Raw genomic sequence first — 18,489 nt, 5'->3', positions numbered from 1 at the left:
ATCCCCTTCCTATCTCCGTATTACTGGTTCACTTTTTTGTCTATTTAAAAAAGCAGAAAACATTTCTATACATGATTCCAAAATATAGATAGGAATAGTTTCCTTCAACAGAGACCTGCACGCTATTTTTTTTTTTAAACGGGGGAGGCCTTGCAATGTATTGGAAGGAGAGAAGTGGAGGGGTATTCAAACTGCCACACAAGTTTCCAGTGTGAGAAAGTTGCTATAGAAAACCCAAAGGTTGACTGAATCTCACATATTATCTCTAAATGTGGTGGAAGAGTTCACCACCACCCCAGTTTAACACTGAGCCAATAGACAAGTAATATAAAAGTTATTCTTAAAAGTCTACGTCAACATTCTCACAAAAGATAACTCCAGAAATTTAATGCACAAAAATTTTACGAAAGCCTACAAAATAACACAGCCACATACACATACAAACAAGAAAACATATGCTATTTAAAAAGTAATTATATACAATAAACTTAAAGCAGTGTTAGCATATTACTGTCTTAAAAAAAAATCTTAAAGCAGCAAAAATACACACCTGGTAAAGTTAAACTGATCAAAATATATTGCTGTGCTCTTAAAGAATACTTAGGGCCTACAAAAAAGCCATGTACAAAAGTTCCTGAGAAGTCAACAAAAATTGTGAATATTTCCCAGCACAAAGTAACATGAAGATTCAAACATATTTCAAGAAATCAGGTCCAAATACAGAAATAAAGGAATTCTGTCAAAGGTTAGAGCCCTAAAACTTTAATCCCTTCCTTTTCTCCCTTGGAATAGCAATTAAATACAAAAGCTTTCAGCAATAAAATACCAAGAATACAAAACTTAAAGGCACATTACTATAACCTTAACTTCCGTATTTCCTCAAAAAACAAAACAATACAAAACAAAAAACCTTAGTATTCAATATCTGAAGGATGAAAAAGTTAATACTACCCTAAGAGGTTTCATTTTTATTTAAACAGTTAAATGTTTTTCTCACTTCACACAGAAATAAGTTTCTATATTTAATTTCTAATTAAAGGGGCTATTTCATAAAGAGCATTAGCTTCTAAAATATTAAGATACTAAACCTTTTGATATGCTCATAAACACAGGGACTCCCAATTAACTCTATTTTATTTTGTTTTAGTCCAAATTTGTGAGCAGAGTCTATCAGAAAAGCCCCAAATCAAGGCTCTGAGTTTTAAACTTTTGCGTTATTTTTACACAAAAATGTTTCAGTGCACTCCTCTAGATTTGAGTAGTCATTTCCTCATGCATCCCTCTAAAAAAAAATAAAATAAAATGACATACACGTGTACCTAATACTAATACAGTTATACATCTTTTTCACTTTGAAACAAGCTTGAAAGCTTTAGTTTGTAAGAATTTTTCAGAAAGTTAACAGAATCACTCAAAACAATCAAAACCTTAACTGTGACATCTGTTACTCTGTGTGTTAATGAGAGTCTATAGAAGAATCCTGAAACTTAAGTATTCACTAAAATCAGCTACTATCACATCAATGAAGAAATGAAAAAAAATTTTAATGGGGGATACACATTTCATAGGATCTACACACACACACAAAAAAAATTTTTTTTGAATTATGAGAAACTGCCTCCACAGCATTTTTTAAACAAAGCTTCAACACTGTAACAAAGAGCTTTTTGGTAACCACAGTAGCATTTAAAAAAAAAAATTCATCACTTGTTGGGGGTACACTTGTAAGGTGCTCACTTCCAAAACGATGTGGAGAAAGTTAGTATTTTAAAGATAGAAATTTCTGTCCATGTATTTAGTTACCTATCTCAACATCTGCACGGCTTCTAACAATTTACAAAGAACCTTCACATGTATTATCTCAGTCGATCTTACTGAGAAAAAAGTATAGTATTATGCCTAGAAAACCGACAAAATTCAAAGCAGCTTCTTCAAATTTTCTACACATTCCTAAGTTCCTAAAACTTTGATATAAAACTTTACAAGCCACCACAGTAGCATGATATTCCCAGGGATGAATCAATTCACCTAACACTAATAGAGCTTCAAAGGGGCATGTGCTGCAAATGCTATGAAACTTTCATCTTTATGCAGTTATTGTTAAGTGTTACTAACAGACATATCAACAATGACCTGTACTCACAGATACAACTTTACTTACAGTTCAAGAATCTCAGTCTTTGGAGACCAACTCAAATATATCAACCATACGTATTTATAAAGCTAAGTGCATAAGAATTTATCTATTAGGGTCACTGACCATAATTGTGAGGGAAAAAAACCCAAGAAATTAAATTTTTTCCCATACAGTATCTTCCTTTCCAAAGTCTCGTATCTCCATATCCTATCTGTCTTAATATTATAGGGATGACACAAAATCTAAAGCCCCAAATCATACCAACTTCTTTTGTTTATAGCCATTACGCATAATCTGTTCAACACCCCACTCACCAATACAAGACTAACTCTTCATCAAAATAAAATAATTCTAACAGCACTCTGTGCCTAAGCGTAGCATTCTTAAACTATCCACAATAACAAATCTACTTCAGGTAAATACGGTAAGCAGGTAAAAAGCAATCAAAGATTTCAGTTTCAAATAGCAAATGTAATTTATTAATGGACTTTTAAATGGACTTACTCAAAATCTTTCTGGAACTTTAAGGCGTTAATCCTGTTGCTTAGTCGAAGCTAATAGAGCTGTAATAAGTAGCAAGACCCTCAAAATTCAGAGATTTGCTTTATCTTGCTGTAGCACCTCCTGCTGGATAGCATTTAGAGTTCTTCATGTAAGCAGAAGAAGAGTATTTCTGAGGCAGCTCCTTCTGGATGATTGAATGGGAAAAAGGATGGACCCTTCAAAGCTAAAAGAAATAGGGCCCCATCCATCACTTATACCTCTTAAAAATAAAATCTGGCGTAGGTAGGAATCTTTTTAATCTATTACTATTCTGGTTCCATAAGACCTGCCTGAGTCCAAAGTACAACATGCTTAAATAAAGCTTGCAAAATTATCTAAAAACTACTTTAAAAAGCCTTCAAAAGCACTCGAGCAAAAGACTTTATTACGGCCAGCCAAGCAATGCCAGTCATATTGCAAATACCATTATGTTAACAAAAGCAAAAGTCTAACATAAAGAAAAGCACCTGGAATATTTTTAACATATTAGTCAGAAGTTTGTGTTAGAGAATTTTCTGCACTATTACTATGCTCCTTTTAAGGATAGTTGTCTATCTACAGAAGTTTTAAGTATAGAAATTTTTTGATAAACAAGAGCAAACTGCACACAAAAATTTCCTCTTTGCCATCAAATATGTCCTGATATATTAAAATGTATTCTTCAGACATTTTAAATAGCCCCTAATTAGCTAGTTTTAATCCCACAATGTAGATTCCATATACAAGTGAAGATAGAAAAAAATAGAAAGGAACTTACCAAAATCAAAATGAAAAATAGTATTTCCAGTAAAAATGTAGTAACAGTTTCCTACAATGCTGTGAAACCAAGTAAATCAAGAAACTTAAAAAAAAAAGGGGGGGGGGGGCTACTCTTCAAAAACCAAAAGAAAAATTGACCTATTTATTTCTAGTGACCAAATGTGAGAAACACCAGATGTAAACAAACAACATAAACAGTGAAAAGTACACTTGGATGTCTTAGCCCCAATTTCAGGCCCTTTACCAGGCCTTCAATGAAGCCAGAGATGTTGATGAGTATCCTCTCTCAAAGGAGATATTCCAGCACCCTGCCCTAAAGAACCCCTATAAAGTATGCCTATGTAAAGGCTTCCTTCCTAGAGTGCACAGCTGCTTTAAAAAAAAAAAAGAAACAACTTTCATCAACCCAAATTAATCTGATTCTAATATTCAGCTATCAATTATTAATACAGGAATGTTCTCTCTTTAACGTCCCCAGCTTAAGCATCTACATTCCTGACACTTACTATTAACAAAAAATGCACAGCTCACACCCCAGCTATGGGGCAAATCTCTGAAATCCAAAAACACAGCCACAAAGTTCACTGTCAAGGCCAATGCTGAGGCCCACACACGCCCGGACCTTAACTCCCATTTGAAATTCTAGAAAGCCACACTTGCAGACATCATTTAAAAACAACACAATGTGGACGTGCGGAGTGAGATCCTCTACTTCAAGACCTAAACAAAGAATATTTCAACATATGCCCCGAATATGATGACACCAGATTCACCAATGAAAACAAAACCTGCCTGCCATTAGCAGTCATACCCTCATCTCAACAACTCAACTACTTAGAAATCACTCTCAGCACATCTGCACCCTACAACCGGCGTGTGGCCTTCTCCGGGGGTGCAAGCCACAGACAAAGTTGAAACGAGACATTCCTCCCCCCGGTGCCCAATCTCGATATCAACCCCTCCCCTACCGGGGCCACCTTGCTGCTACCCACCATCGCGAACGTGGTCAGGGGAAAAAAAAGAAATCCTAACAGCACCGCTCAGCAGAATAAAGAGACCAAAGAGAGAGGATGACGAGAAGTGTTGGGAACTGCGTGCACGACGGGGCTGGACCAAACGGAAAGAGTCCCACTCCGCGCGCCCCTCCCCCCGGCGGGGGCGCGGGCGGGGGAGGGGCGGCCGCGGCCCCTCTCGGAGCGGCCTGCCGGCCTCGGCCCGCGCGGGGTCCCGGGGGCGCCCCGGCGGCCGCGGGCGGCGGGGGCGAGTGCGGGAGGGCCGGCCCCGGGGTGAGGGGTGCAGGCAGACTCTCCGGAATAACAAGTTGCAGAAGAAGAAGAATAAGCGGAATTTCCCCAACGCTGCTCCGGCCACCCAAGACAAATGCACCAACACACACACACACACACACACACACACACACACTCGGGCCCGGCAGCGTCAGCAGCCGCAGCTTTTTTTTTTTTTTTTTTAAACCAGATCCCTCAGTCACCAAACAAGATGGTTTTCCAAAAAAAAAAAAAAAAAAAAAAAAAAAAAATTAATTAAATAATCATAATAAAAACTTCCCCCCGACAGCATCTCGGGGGGGGGGGGGGCGGGGGCAGGGTGGTGAGGGAGCCGAGGCGACCATCCCCGGGCTGAGGGACAGCCGAGGGGGCGGACGAGGCTCCGCGCCCCCCGCCCCCGCCGGCGGCCCCCCTCCCCGGCCCCCCGCCGGGACAATGTGACGCCCCCTCCCCGCCACCCCCGGCGCGCCGCCTCTGTCACCCGCTCCGGCCCTGCACTCAGCGCCCAGGCTCCCGAGGCTGCTCATAAACTTACTTCCAATTTATCCTGGGGAGGGGTGGAGGGCAGAGGGAAGGAAGGGGGAGACAAGGTTTTTCCATTGTCTTTTTTTTAGGGGGGGAGGAATAGGAAGGGCACGCAGGGGGGCGCCCCGAAGGGGAAGTTATTGCTCAAATCTCAAGTTGACTGAGGGGTCCTGACGAGAACACCCCCCTTTCCCTCCTCCCTCCCACACACCCCTCCCCTCCCCCTCCCTCCCCCCCCCCACAACAAACTCCAAGCAGGCAGCCCCAGTTCCTCCCAGAGACAAACACCAGAGACAAGACAGGGAGACAGGGAGAGGGGGAGAGGGGGAAGGGGGGAGGGAGGGGAAATAGAGCTACTCAAGAAAAAAAGAGGAGAGTGAGGAGAAGAGAGAATGGAAAAGCTGGGATACTGCACCCTCCTGCTGCTGGCTGGTTGTCCCCCCTGGCAGCTGGAGGCAGGAACTCTGAGCAGGAGAAGCAGGAGGAGGAGGAGGAGGGAACTCTTCTTCATGGGGAGGGAGGGAAGAAGCTGGAGCTGCTGCTGCTGCTTCTGCTGCTGCTCTGGGCCTCTCGCACTTTTTAGATATTAGTGTGTTAAGATGGTAGGTTGTTCCCTTCTCCCTCCTCCTCCTCCTCCTCTCCTCTCCTCTCCTCTCCTCTCTCTCACTCACTCACTCACTCTCCCTCTCTCTCTCTCTCTCTCTCTCTCTCTCTCTCTCTCTCTCTCTGGGCTGTTTCTTTCCTCCTCTTCCCCAGGCAAGGGGGGGTGGGGAGGAGGGGGTGGGGGGAGGAACTGGATCCTCCTCCTCCTCCAGGAGAGACACACACAGGCCCCGGGCCGGAATCGGGGTGGGGGGGAATCAGAGCAGCAGGAGAGAAACTGTGGGAGACAAACAAGCCCAACTCTTCATCCTCCTCCTCCTCCTCTCAGCAGCAGCAGCGAGCACCACCAGCCCATTCACCACCCGGCCCCGGGCCGCAGCACCTCCGCCGCCTCAGCCCGGGGATCCCTCCGCCCAGGCCCAGACACACTCGCCCGCGCGGGAGCCCGCCGCGCGGCCCCGCCGGCCCGCCGCCGCCGCCGCCGTGCGCGCCCCCGCCGCTCCCGAGAGCCGGGCGAAAGGGACTGGGGCTGGGAAAGCGGGGACGAGGGCGGGGGGGAGAGGAGGCGCCGGGGTAGAGGGGCACGGCGGGGAGGGAGGGGGCGGCCGGGCGGAGTTGTACGGCGGCCGGCCCGGGCCCCCTCGCCTCCGCCGGCGGCTCCCGGGCCGCGCGGGCCCCCCCGGGGGCGGCGGGGCGGCGGCGGGGGGGGCGGCGGGGGCCCGCGGCGGCGCTCGGGCGGGCGGACTACTTGACGTGTCGGTGCGGCGAATTTATTTCACTTTGCCTAAGGAACGGGGTGTGCTGCGGCCCCCATTGCCTAGGGAAAAAACCCGGATGTAAAGTGAGTGAAACTAAACTAGAGTGAAGTAGGGCAGCAGCAGCCAAACTCCAGTGCAGCGGCGGCGGCGGCGGCGGCGGCGGTGATGGGGCTGAGCTCGGAGCGGCGGCGGCCAAACTCCGGGGCCGCCGCAATGATGGGCCCGAGCCGCGCCGCAGCTCGGCTCCCGTGTAGCTGCAGCCGAGGCGAGGCCGGAGCCCGCTGCGGCCCCCCCAACTCCGCGGCCCGAGCCCAACTCCCCCCTCCCGCCGGCAGGAGCTGCAAAGGGGCTCCGGAGCGGCCCCAACTCCCTCCAGTGCAACAGCAGTTTTAAGGGGGGAAAAAAAAGAAAAAGCCGCGAGGGCAGGAGCGGAGAGAAGCAACGGGGAAGCACTGCAATGGGGGAGCGTGGTCCAGGCAACAGGAGAAAGATGCAACCTCAAGTCGAATGCAACATGCAATCCCCGGCCGCCGCTCGCCCGCTCCCTCCCCTCGCCACCCCGCCCCCTTTCCAAATAACTACCCTTGAACCACTTTATTAGCCACACTTAGTCCCACACTCGCGTCGGGGAGGGGCGGGGGACGGGGTCCTTCCCTCACCTTTATTTATTGCTGCTTTCTCCCCCCCTCTCCATGTTTTTTATTCCTAAGTTCTTTTGTTCTAAGGGGGATGATGGCATTTACTTTTCTGCTTTGTGTAGCAGGGCAATCACTGGGAATCGGCCACGTATAATCCGGCGGTTTGTCATATTTTATTAGTGAAAGTATTTTATGCCTATTCTACCTCCAAGGACTGTAACATGGAGAACTGCAGGGAGAGGGGGAAAAAAAAAAAAAACACATCAGAGGAATTCTTGTTTTGAGAGATTTCTTGGCGGGGAGGGGAGGGCCCTTTTTTTTTTTTTTTTTTTTTTTTTTGGAGGAGGAGGTTTATTTAGATTTTCAAATCGATAGTTTTCAACTTAAAGCTTAATGTCTTTGTATGGACATACTACTAGATTCTAAAATAACCCCCAACCACAATAAAGAAAAAAAGTCCAAAATCCTAGATTAAAGAAAAAAAACAATCCCTACTGGACAGTGTGATATTATCTGGTCTGTGCAGCACGCTGGACTTAACATAGTGTTGGCCTTCGAATGTTAAATAACAATAAACCCCAACCTCAACTGAATACAAATGGGGGGTGGGGGTGGTTTTGTTTTTAAGGCTCAGCACTTTTGTAGCATCTGCCACTACGCATTTTCCAGGCATTGATTAGCCATGCAACTCCCATAGGCATGAAGTCCAGTTTTTGCAGATAAAGAGCAACAGTGGTGAGATGATTTGCCCAAAGTCAAAGTGAGTCATTGACAAAACCAGAAATAGTCTTAGAGTCGCATTTGTTACTAGTCACCTCTTTCCCATTAAATAGTATTTCCTCCAAGAAATAAACAATGTTTAAAAATAAATAGACGTTCTTTACCTTGTTATGCATTTCCACCAGGGGTGCTTTGAGATCCTTGGATATGAAGGTGTTTTATTACTTCTGTGACCTGCAAAATTAAGTTTAGTTTCTCAAGAAAAAGAAATTTTTAAAAATTCTGATTTCTTAAAGCTAAAAAAACAATAAATAAAAAGTATGGGCTTTATTTTACATGTGTAGGCCATTTAGTACTCTGAACTTTATATTTAAAAAATTTCACAGCGGAGAAAGTAAGAGTTTGAGAGCAAAAATGAAAATCCCTATAAATGATTCAAGAAGCCTGGATGAACTCATAATGTTGTGAAACTGAACCCATAACACAGTCAAGATGAGTAACGGAAGGACAGGTTGGGTAGTAAGACCCAGCTTTGCCACCTAGAGATAACACTAATGTATTTAAGAGATGAATTAAGGCAGGGCCTCAAACTGGACCACTAGGCACTGGAACGGCAACCTAATAGGGTCATTTCAGATCAGCCCGGGCTGTCAAAATTTTTTCAGAGCAAGACTGCTCTAGTGTACATTCTGGAAAACAAACAAACGAACTTAAAAATGTTTCAGAATGTCATGGGAAAAAAAATCCAGAAACTTAAATTGTGCCTGAGTGTGTAAATGCTATAGAAGAGGAGTAAGTAAACTTTTTTCTATAGAAGCCCAGATAGTAAATATTTAGACTTTGTAGATCATAGAATCTCCACAGAAGTCACAACTTCTCAACTCTATGTAGTTGTAGCACAAAAGCAGCCATAGAAAATATGTAAACCTATGAGCCCGGCTGTGTTCTTTTTAATAAAGCTTTTATTTATGGGCCTTGACATTCATCTACTTCTCGTGTATCACAAAATATTCTTTTAATTTTTTTCAACCACTACAGAAAAATGTTGAAGCATTTTTAGCTTATGGGCTAAACCAGGGGAGTGAGCAGGACTGGGCCCAGGGGCTATGGCTTACCAACCCTGGCTTTAAGAAGACTCAAGCTGACAAACGTTAAGATATTTGGGTATCAATCAAACATCAATGTCATGAAAAATTGCATTTTAGATATTTACATTTAATTAAAATATTTTGACTAATTTTCTTGACGTTCCTATAACTACCTATGGAAAAGAATGGCTGTGATTCACTGATAGATGATGTTTCCATTTACATACTCTTTCCCACTCTAAGATGATAAGGAGGAGTGGACCCAAACTGACCCAGATTTCCGGCACCTGGGTAGTACCACTCCTTCTCAACTAAGACCCCTTGGGCAAGTTACTTAACCTCTCAATGCCTCAGTTTTCATATCCTGTAAAATGTAGCTATTAATATTTATTTGTAGGGCTATCAAGAAGATTGAATAAAATAATCCATATCAAGTGCTAACTACAATGCCTGGTACCTGGGACTGTATAATACACTTTTTTCCCTTTGCCCTCAAATTCATTTACTGAGTTAACATAACTCTGGAGAGGATGAACAAGTAGAGTCCCAATATCTTGTCTACACTACCACTGATGTGGCATATGAAGTCCAAGGATTCTTGTTTCAGTCAAGGTGGTGGGGTTGGTATTTTTATATTTTGGTGGGTGTTTCTCAATTTCTAAGCATGCCGGTTATAGGCACTTGGTAGACCCACACTAGCTGTATGGCCTTAGGCAGACACTTAAGCCTTCTGAATCCTGTGTTTCTCATGCACAAATTAAAGATAATCTTTATTGGATTTTTTAAAAGGTTATATAGCATAAATACTAAAGAAAAAAGCTGGGACGCCTAGGTGGCTCAGCAGTTAAGCGTCTGCCTTCAGCCCAGGGCGTGATCCTGGAGTCCCAGGATCCAGTCCCACAGAGGGTTCCCTGCATGGAGCCTGCTGTGTCTCTCATGAATAAATAAATAAAATCTAAAAGGAAAAAAGCTAAAAGTTTGTATAAGTTAGTGAAAATCACAGAAATAAGTTGTAACTGAAAGTTTACATCAGAAGCTCCTTTGAAGTAAATTGTTCAACTTTTAGACATGAATGACAACAATAAAAGCAGGTGCATAGTAACTTAGAATTTGCTCTCCCACAACCTGTTTACTCCTCCAAAGCTATTTAATAGCCATCAAAACACTGTTGAACAAAAGTAAACTCAAATTTTGAATGTTATTGTATACTGGAGTACAGTTTTTCATTTTTATAAAAGTAGTCAAATTTATCTGTGGTTTCCTATATATTCTTGCCTTCTGTCCATGCTTCAAGAGGTCATCCAAAGTTCAAGATTAGAAAAATATAATTTTTTTCTTGTATTTTTATAGTTTCTATTTTTTTACATTTACGTTGTTATTACATATAATTTTTGTGCTTGTGTGTGTGTGTGTGTGTGTGTGTGTGTGTAAGAAAGGAGGTAGGAGGGACACCTGGGTGGCTAGTCAGTTAAATGTCCGACTCTTGGTTTCAGCTCAGGTGCTGACCTCAGGGTCTTAGGATCTAGCTCCTCGTCAGGCTTTGCATTCAGTGGAGAGTCTGCTTAAGATTCTCTCCCTCTGCCCTTCCCTGCACTCTCACTCTCTCTTTCTCTCTCTCATAGTAAATAAAATATTTTAAAAAAATAAAGGAGGTAGGAATCTAAATAACTTCTGTTTGACAGAAAATATTTGCTATTGGGATTCTATTGGATAATATAAAATGTCTTTCAAAATGATAAAAACAGCTAGTCCCCCATAAGCATTATCAGTCTAATGTAGAGATACTGTAAATATAGCAAAAATATAACAGAAGCTTATATATTACAGTATTATATGGAGTATTATGTGTTATAATAGAAAACAGTCTCTTCTAAACTTTCTTATTTACAGTTTTGTAGTAGTTTGGTACACACTGCACCCATGGATAGTAAGATGTTTTGTACTTGTACCTGATAGTTTCTGATGTTCTGACAGTATTTGAGAGTATTTCAAACAAGGTAATAAACTCCCCACCACCACCACCACAAAGGACTAAGTGAACAAGCTTTCTCATCCAACTCCCCTTGCCTGTCCTTCGCTCGCTCAACTATCATCCTTTTTTTTCTTAGGCTGAAAAGTAACCCCATTGTCTCTTAAAAGGTCAGCCTAAAGGAAATTTAAACTGTCTGAAAACCTGAGGGTCCTCCTTCACTGAAGCAGGGAGGTAACTACTGAAGTTCGCCAGGTCTTTTCTAATTCCTCTTGGACTGGAATAAATGAAAACCTGGGTTGTACCAACAAGGTGCTTAAATAAGTAGAGGAAATCTATCAATGTGATTTTTAAATAATTATGACAGAAAATCCCTGGTGACTAGCAGAAGTTGAATGTATGTTCTTTTCTCCCCACTGTCTCAATGGTTTCTGATCTTTTAAAATCTCTTTAACTATCTTGTGTGTGCATTTACAGAAAGCCAAAATCATAATTATAAATGGATGAGGTATAACTTGTAAATAAATAAATATTGGTGGATAAGCAGTTGACTCTCTAGAGAATGCCTTCAATTTCATTACTTTGCCATAATCGCCAAGGTCAATTTAATCCTAAGCAATATCAGGTGTGTGCGCGCTTAATAGAATTAACTAGACCAGAGCTCCTGAACTTTGGCACTATTGACATTTGGGGGCCAGATAATTTTTTGTTATGGGTGGCATTGTAGGATGTTTAACAGCATCCCTAGCCTCTACCCACTAGATGCAGATAGCGTCTCCCTGACAGTGATGACAACCAAATATATCTCCAGACATTTCCAGATGTCCCCTGCGTGTGAGTATGGGGCAGGGGAAAGGAGGGTAAAATCACACCGGGAGTTGCAGAGGATATGGGGGGCGGGGGAAGGTAAAAACGACTAAACTAGACCAAACACCGTGCACAAATTTAGGTGTGTATGTGTGTGCATGTGACTCTGACTTCCACACAGAAGCAGATCCCAATTCCTTTTCCAGAAGTAACTGATATAGATCAGGGGGCCTATGCTGGACCTGTTGTTAAAAACAAAAATGGTTGCAATTAGAACTGTAGAAATGTCTGCCTTAAAGCTGCTGAGCTGCTAAAAATATCACAGGGGAGATCCTCTAAGACTGGGGATGTTAAAAGAATTTTATCACCTTATTATTCCCACCTTTAGATTATCCATTATCAACATAAGTAAATTGTATTGTGGGCCTGAGCAATGACATTATCTAGTAGAAGGTATCCCAGATTTGGAGTCAGAGAACCTGAGTTTGGGTCTGAGCTCTGCAAATGTCTAGTTAATCACTTTATTCCTCCGGGCCTATTTCCTTGTCCAAAATGGGGAAAACAATAATACTTAATCTACTGGATTGTTGTGAGGGTCCAAGCTGTTAGTGAGAAGTAGCAGGGCTTATTCTTGAGGAATTAGGAACGCTAGAATCATAGAGTCCTGGGTTGACCTTGAGCAAATGATGCACTGTTGCAAGCAAAATGCAGAAATAATCATATGATTTCGTAGGGTTGTTATGGAGTTTAAATGAGATAATGTGTCATATGTGCTGAATAAATATTATTACTGGCCTTGGTAAATTGCATCAAATTGTACAAATAAGGCAAATTGTACAAAAGTTACATATCGTTTTATTGTAACTTCTTTTTTTTTTTTGTAACTTCTTTTCTATGAGCATTGAAACCTTGAAATCTAAAGAACCAATTAATATTCCTATACGAGTGAGACCCTGTTAGAAGTAAGTAGCATCCCCAATTCCAACCAGGTGAAAGCAGCATTAAACTAGCGTGCAACCTTCCATCTTTCATGTTAAATCAGTTAGGGCATGGGTTTGTTGCAATAACATAAGGTTCTCTTCCCCTTATTGAAGTAACGTTCTAATAAGTTTTTTACAACCTATCACATAAAACACATGGGATCAGGCAAGCATATCCACCTTGCACAATGTATGTCCAGTGCTGAACATAAAATCTGACTGTTGTACCTTCCCCAAAAATGTTGACAAACTGCATTGCAGTTCCAAAATGGGGAGCAGGGGAGGTGTTTCCTAAGTTCAAATATAAATAAAGAGATTTGGGAATGTCTTTTATGTACACTTTTTTAAAAAGACTTAATTAATTAATTTATTTGACAGAGAGAGAGCTTGCATGAGCAGGGGGAGGAGCATAGGCAAAGGGAGAAGCAGGCTCCCTCCCTCTCCGGGCTCCATCCCAGGACCCTGCAATCATGACCTGAGCCAAAGGCAGACGCTTAACTGACTGAACCACCTAGGCACCCCTCCTTTATATAAACTTTTTAAATTAAGGTATAACATTCATACAGAGAAGTGCACAAATCACAAGTTGTACGTATCAGTAAATTTTTACAAGCAAACACACTTAGGTAATTGTTGGGTGTTTTTAAAGGTTAGAGAATCCTGTAATAAACATTAGTTTTATCATTAAGGGATTTAAAAAAGGTTCCTATGAATTATTTTTTATAAATATTTATTTATTTATTAGGGAGAAAGAGGGAGAGAGGGGAAGGGCAGAGGGAGAGCATCTTCAAGCAGACTCCCCCTGAGCATGGAACCAGGATACAGGGGTGGATCTCATGACCCATGAGATCATGACCTGAGCTGAAACCAAGAGTCAGATGCTTAACTGAGCCACCCAGGTGCCCCCAAAAAGATCACTATGAATCTGAAAGAAAATATCTAAGATTTCCCAGACTAGACAGCAACTGACTTTGCCTTGCAAATGTGATTCTGAATTGTCAAATGGCAATATTGCAAAATAACACACTGGAATCAGATTGCCAAAGTTCTTTGATATCATCTATCACTTGATGTATGATTCTAGACAATTAACTTCAAGGGCATCAGTCTTTTTATGTGTTAAATGGGAATAGTAACAGAATTATTTTTAGGAATAGATGAAATAATGCTTGTAAAACTTTGGGGGAATGCTGGAACACATGCTCTTCCTACATGTAAATGATTCTCCATTCAGGATGATTTCCCAAGGGACAATATGAAGGAAGTTAAGGAGATTACAAGAATTCTTTTAGAAAAAGGGGTGATTTTGCTCAGAAGGGGAACTGGATCAGAACAGCTAAGGGTTGCTATCACTGAACCCTGGCACCAGCAAATGCTAGAACACGAAACCTGAGAAGAGAGTAGCCAGAGGCAGCAGGCAGGGTGATGAACCAAGGGGCTGTAAAGATAGTGCAGTTATGAACAGAAAGCCACAGGGGTGTGCCTGGCATCCAAACAGGACATGACCTGATTTTTCAGAGACCAGAGTAAGGTCTAGGAGTGATTGTTTGTTTGATGTGGGTCTAGAGAGAGAAAGGAGAGAAGCAGCAGCCATAGGAACCCTAATCCCAGGGGTCAGAGCCTTGAAAGGCCAGTGCACTGAAGGAAGGGACTCGTTTAGGGCTTTATCCAAGACTAAGGGACTGGAGCTACTTATAGCTTAGGAATGACCTCAAGTGGATACTGTCAGGCCTGGCATTCCTTCACACTGAAATAAGTTGTAATTGTGCACTTGAATCGACTTGGATCCTGAATGAGAGAAAGAGGTGCTACTAAAGTAGAATGGAGTCTCAGACACTAGACATGGCAGGAGAATCTCCCCTCTAGATGATGACAACAAGGAGTTGCCCCAAATCCAGCCAGAAACCTAACTGGTCACAGCCAGACCTTAGAGTGTCCTTATTTCTTCTTCCTTATCTCAATCTTGAAAATAGCTTATAAGGGTCTACAAGTCTTTAAGAGGAAGCAATTTGCTTTCTTTTTCCTTGACTGGTTGCAGGGGATGCATCAATAAATAAAATTTAGCAGGACCATTCTGGTGAGCAAACGTGACCCAGTGTCCTCACGCTCATGAAACATCTGTCACAAATGACTAAAGGGTATGAAATGACCAAGCTCGGGATAACCAATGTGGCCTGTGGGTTTCCCAGAGGCTGATCTTGGCCTCAGAATCCTTCTCAACCCAGGGCATCAGGCAGGCATTACCAAATGTTTGGGGCTTGCTTAAGATAGAAATCTACTCTGTCATACCTGGACTTACCCCTCATTTCTTGTTATAAGTAATGCACCTATTCTATTCGCTTCTCCCAAATCCCAATTTAAAGGGTATTGGATTTGAAATTTGCCTGGTTTCAACACTGCATATTTAAATTAAGCCCTGGATAGGTAGGTAACAATTGCCTATTTAGGGACCTGTTCTCATATTTCTGAGTTTATTACTGATTTATGACCTATAAATAGTCACATCAACCTCATTGCTGAATAATTTACATACTGAGGTCATGCTCTCTGGATGAACCTGACACCCATTAGTGTTAAACTCATCAACTGTGTGCATCCAAGCTAGAACACATGGAGAACCACACCCCAAAGTGGTGGGAATAGAAAGAAGGCTTAAATAGTATTCCCTCCTTTTAAGTCCAGCCAATTTCCTTTCCTTTTAGCTTCGTCTCTAACATGAGATATTATTTTCCCATAGGTAGAAATGTTAAGGGATCTATTAAAATAAAAAAAATGTTTTGAAGGCTCTCAGAATTCAAAAACTTTAGAGTTTTTTTTAAGCATTATTTCTGTAGATGTAGCCCTCTCTGAGGGCTAAACAGAGGCTGATTATTTGTGTTTTACACTTTATTACATCAATAAGCCAGAACCCTTCTACACTATGAGATGGGAGAAAAGTTGCCTACAGCTTTTGGGTATAGTCTGTATTCCCATCTGTGAAATAGACACACCACACTGCTCATTTCCCTCTTTGCCTACAGAGAACCAATTAGATAGAAGTTGCAAAAGAGGGGCTCCTCGGTAGCTCAGTCAGTTAAGCATCTGCCTACAGTTCAGGACATGATCTCAGGATCCTGGCATGGAGCCCCAAGTTGAGCCCAGAGTCGGGCTCCTTGCTCAGGGGGGAGTCTACTTCTCCCTCTCTCTCTGCCCCTCTCCCCTGCTGGTGCTCTTGCTCACACTCACTCTTTCACTCTCAAATGAATAAACTTAAATTTTTTTTTCTTTAAAAAAAAAGAAATTGCAAAAGATTTGAATTTGCTGAAAACTGGTACTGTAAGTGAAAGAAAGAGGAATTAATTAAATTTAAAAGAACTTCACTTCTACCATCCCAGAATCTGGGTTAAGGAAAACAAGTAGGGGAAGCAGTGGGTTAGGGGCTTTGGGCTACGAATTGCCTTGGTAAATATGGAGCTAACACAGAGAAGTAGGGACCTAAAACATTACGTTCTCCTAATATGTTGAGAGTGAGAATTAAAAAAACAAGAAGCGGGATGCCTGGGTGGCTCAGTGGTTGAGCGTCTGTCTGCCTTTGGCTCAGGGCGTGATCCTGGAGTTCTGGGATCGAGTCCCACTTTGGGCTCCCTGCATGGAGCCTTCCTCTCCCTCTGCCTATGTCTCTGCCTCTCTCTCTCTCTCTCTCTGTGTCTCTCATGAATAAATAAATAAAATCTTTAAAAAACAAAACAAAACAAAACAAAACAAGAAGCATTTTCCAGTAGTCACTTGGGGACTTTTGACTCCCCAAAAGTGCAGGGCGTGAGTCTCAGAACCACAAACAATTTATTTTAATACTACTTCCTCAATTAGCATAAGCTCAAACTTATTATTTTTCCAAGTACATTGTGTTGTCGCTGTTCATCTAATAGAAAAGAAAAACTCATTCCAATTCCAATCTGGATGAATATTACATTTCCTTTGATAAACGTCAGTGGGTTGATGGGAACAGACCCATTCCGAGCTGAAATGCTCCAACTTAAGCTTTGTGACTAACTGTGCCTAAAGACAGCTCATTTCATCCTAGAGTGTCCTCGCCTCAGCAGCCTAGACAAAACCAAGAAGATCACAGAGCAAAGCAACTGAGAGTATGACAACATTAACACGGAGCTCTTGTGTTCATCTGTTATCCAAACCTCAGTCAATTTACAAAAATGTTGTTTTAAAGAAAAAAAATGGTTTGGCCAGAGTAATTGTATGTAACCAGAAAAAAAAAAAAAAAAAAAAAAAAAGATGATAGTAGGTAAGACAAGTGGGCTCTCCTTCCCATCTAATTTTGGATCAAATTTTTAAAATTAAAGTTTCTCATATTTAATTTTATCAAACTTCACAATTTCAGAGACATTTCATACTCATTGCTGATTGGACTTCAGTTGGAAATAGCTCCCAAAGCTTTAAATCTAAATGTCTCTGCCTTTTAAGGTGCATTTAGCTGTTCGATACATCGGGGTGTCTTAAATTTCTGTGAACTGGGAGCCCAGGTCCCAGTTCTGCTATTCGCTACCTGTACACTGGAAAAAGTTTCAGTTTTTTCATCTTCAACACAAAAATGTCTGTATCTTACCACACCAGGATACTTGGGGGATCTAAAATAGGGATTCCTAAAATTTTCCTAATGAGCCTTCCCCCCGCCCCCCACGAAGACTTGCTGTTGATTATTAACAGTAAACTTAACAGCCGCCATTTATTAAGCATTCCGGGCCAGATGTTCTGCGCATACTTAAAATTTTATAGATAAGAAAACTGAGGTATAGAGGGGTTAGGTAAATTGCCTAAAGTCACATAAATAGTAAATGGCAAAACTGGGACTCCTGCCCATGGCTACTTAGATTTGGGTTCTGCTTTCTAATGGGAATTCCCATGAGCCACAAGGAAGGAGATATGGGCTAGTGCCAGGCTGAAAGATGAATCAGGCAAGGCTTGAAGAAGAATGAATGGATTCTGAGACAAGGGTCTCCAAAGAAGAGCAACTTATCTTCGCTTTGGCAAAAAGAGAAGTCTCTATTCCATGTAGAGAGGCATGTGGCATATTGGAAAATGTGGAGTTGGGAATCAGAATAGCCTGCATGATGAGACTCTTGGCTGAGCCACTACTTAACCCAGGGGCCTTGGACAGGTTATTTACCCACTCTTATCCTCGTTGTTCTCATCTGTGAAATAGGGATAATAACATTTGCCAAGTTGTTTTGGTGGTTAGAAATAATTCATGTCAAGTGCTTTGCACCTGGTAGGCATACAATACACGGCAGGCAATATATCACATCCTTTCTTAAGTACCTTGGCAGCATTTTCCCAAAATGTGTCGTTAGTAGGCATTAGGTAATAAAAGGAAAGAGGAAAGAAATTTTAAGTGAGAGGACAGCTTGGCAGTCAAGTAAATCTGGGAGATGCTGTTAAAGCAAAATCAAAATGTTCCTTTACCACAGGACTTTTCAGAGCCTTTAAATGACAAAGATGCAATAGGAATCTCCAAGAGGAAGCATTTTCCCAATCCTTGATCAGATAGCCCCATTTTAAAAAATATTTTATTTATTTGACAGAGAGAGAGAGAGAGAAAGCACAAGCAGGGGGAGGGATATAGGAAGAGGGAGAAGTAGGCTCCCCGCTGAGCAAGGAGCCCAATGAGGGGCTCAAACCTAG

General features: G+C 42.1%; 1 protein-coding gene across 18 annotated transcripts in view; it reads right to left on the bottom strand.

Moving 5' to 3' along the window:
• PHF21A (PHD finger protein 21A) overlaps window positions 1-5,961 on the bottom strand; it is a 193,598-nt gene extending 187,637 nt beyond the window's left edge. For 6 of the 18 annotated variants that reach the window (XM_038563462.1, XM_038563474.1, XM_038563473.1 and 3 more), the window contains exons 1-2: window positions 4,432-4,578; window positions 2,642-2,825 (exon numbers count right to left, since the gene is read on the bottom strand). The gene's annotated coding sequence lies outside the window, so the exon portion shown is untranslated. Of the gene's footprint in view, window positions 1-2,641; window positions 2,865-3,437; window positions 3,497-4,431; window positions 4,580-5,665 lie in introns of those variants that run through there. The other 12 variants (XM_038563477.1, XM_038563480.1, XM_038563475.1 and 9 more) reach the window with 9 other exon arrangements.
• Between the last annotated feature and the right edge of the window lie 12,528 nt (window positions 5,962-18,489).

The sequence above is a fragment of the Canis lupus genome, chromosome 18 (genome assembly GCF_011100685.1).
Source record: "Canis lupus familiaris isolate Mischka breed German Shepherd chromosome 18, alternate assembly UU_Cfam_GSD_1.0, whole genome shotgun sequence".
NCBI classification, from domain to species: Eukaryota; Metazoa; Chordata; class Mammalia; order Carnivora; family Canidae; genus Canis; species Canis lupus.
This window is presented reverse-complemented; position numbering and strand designations above follow the sequence as displayed.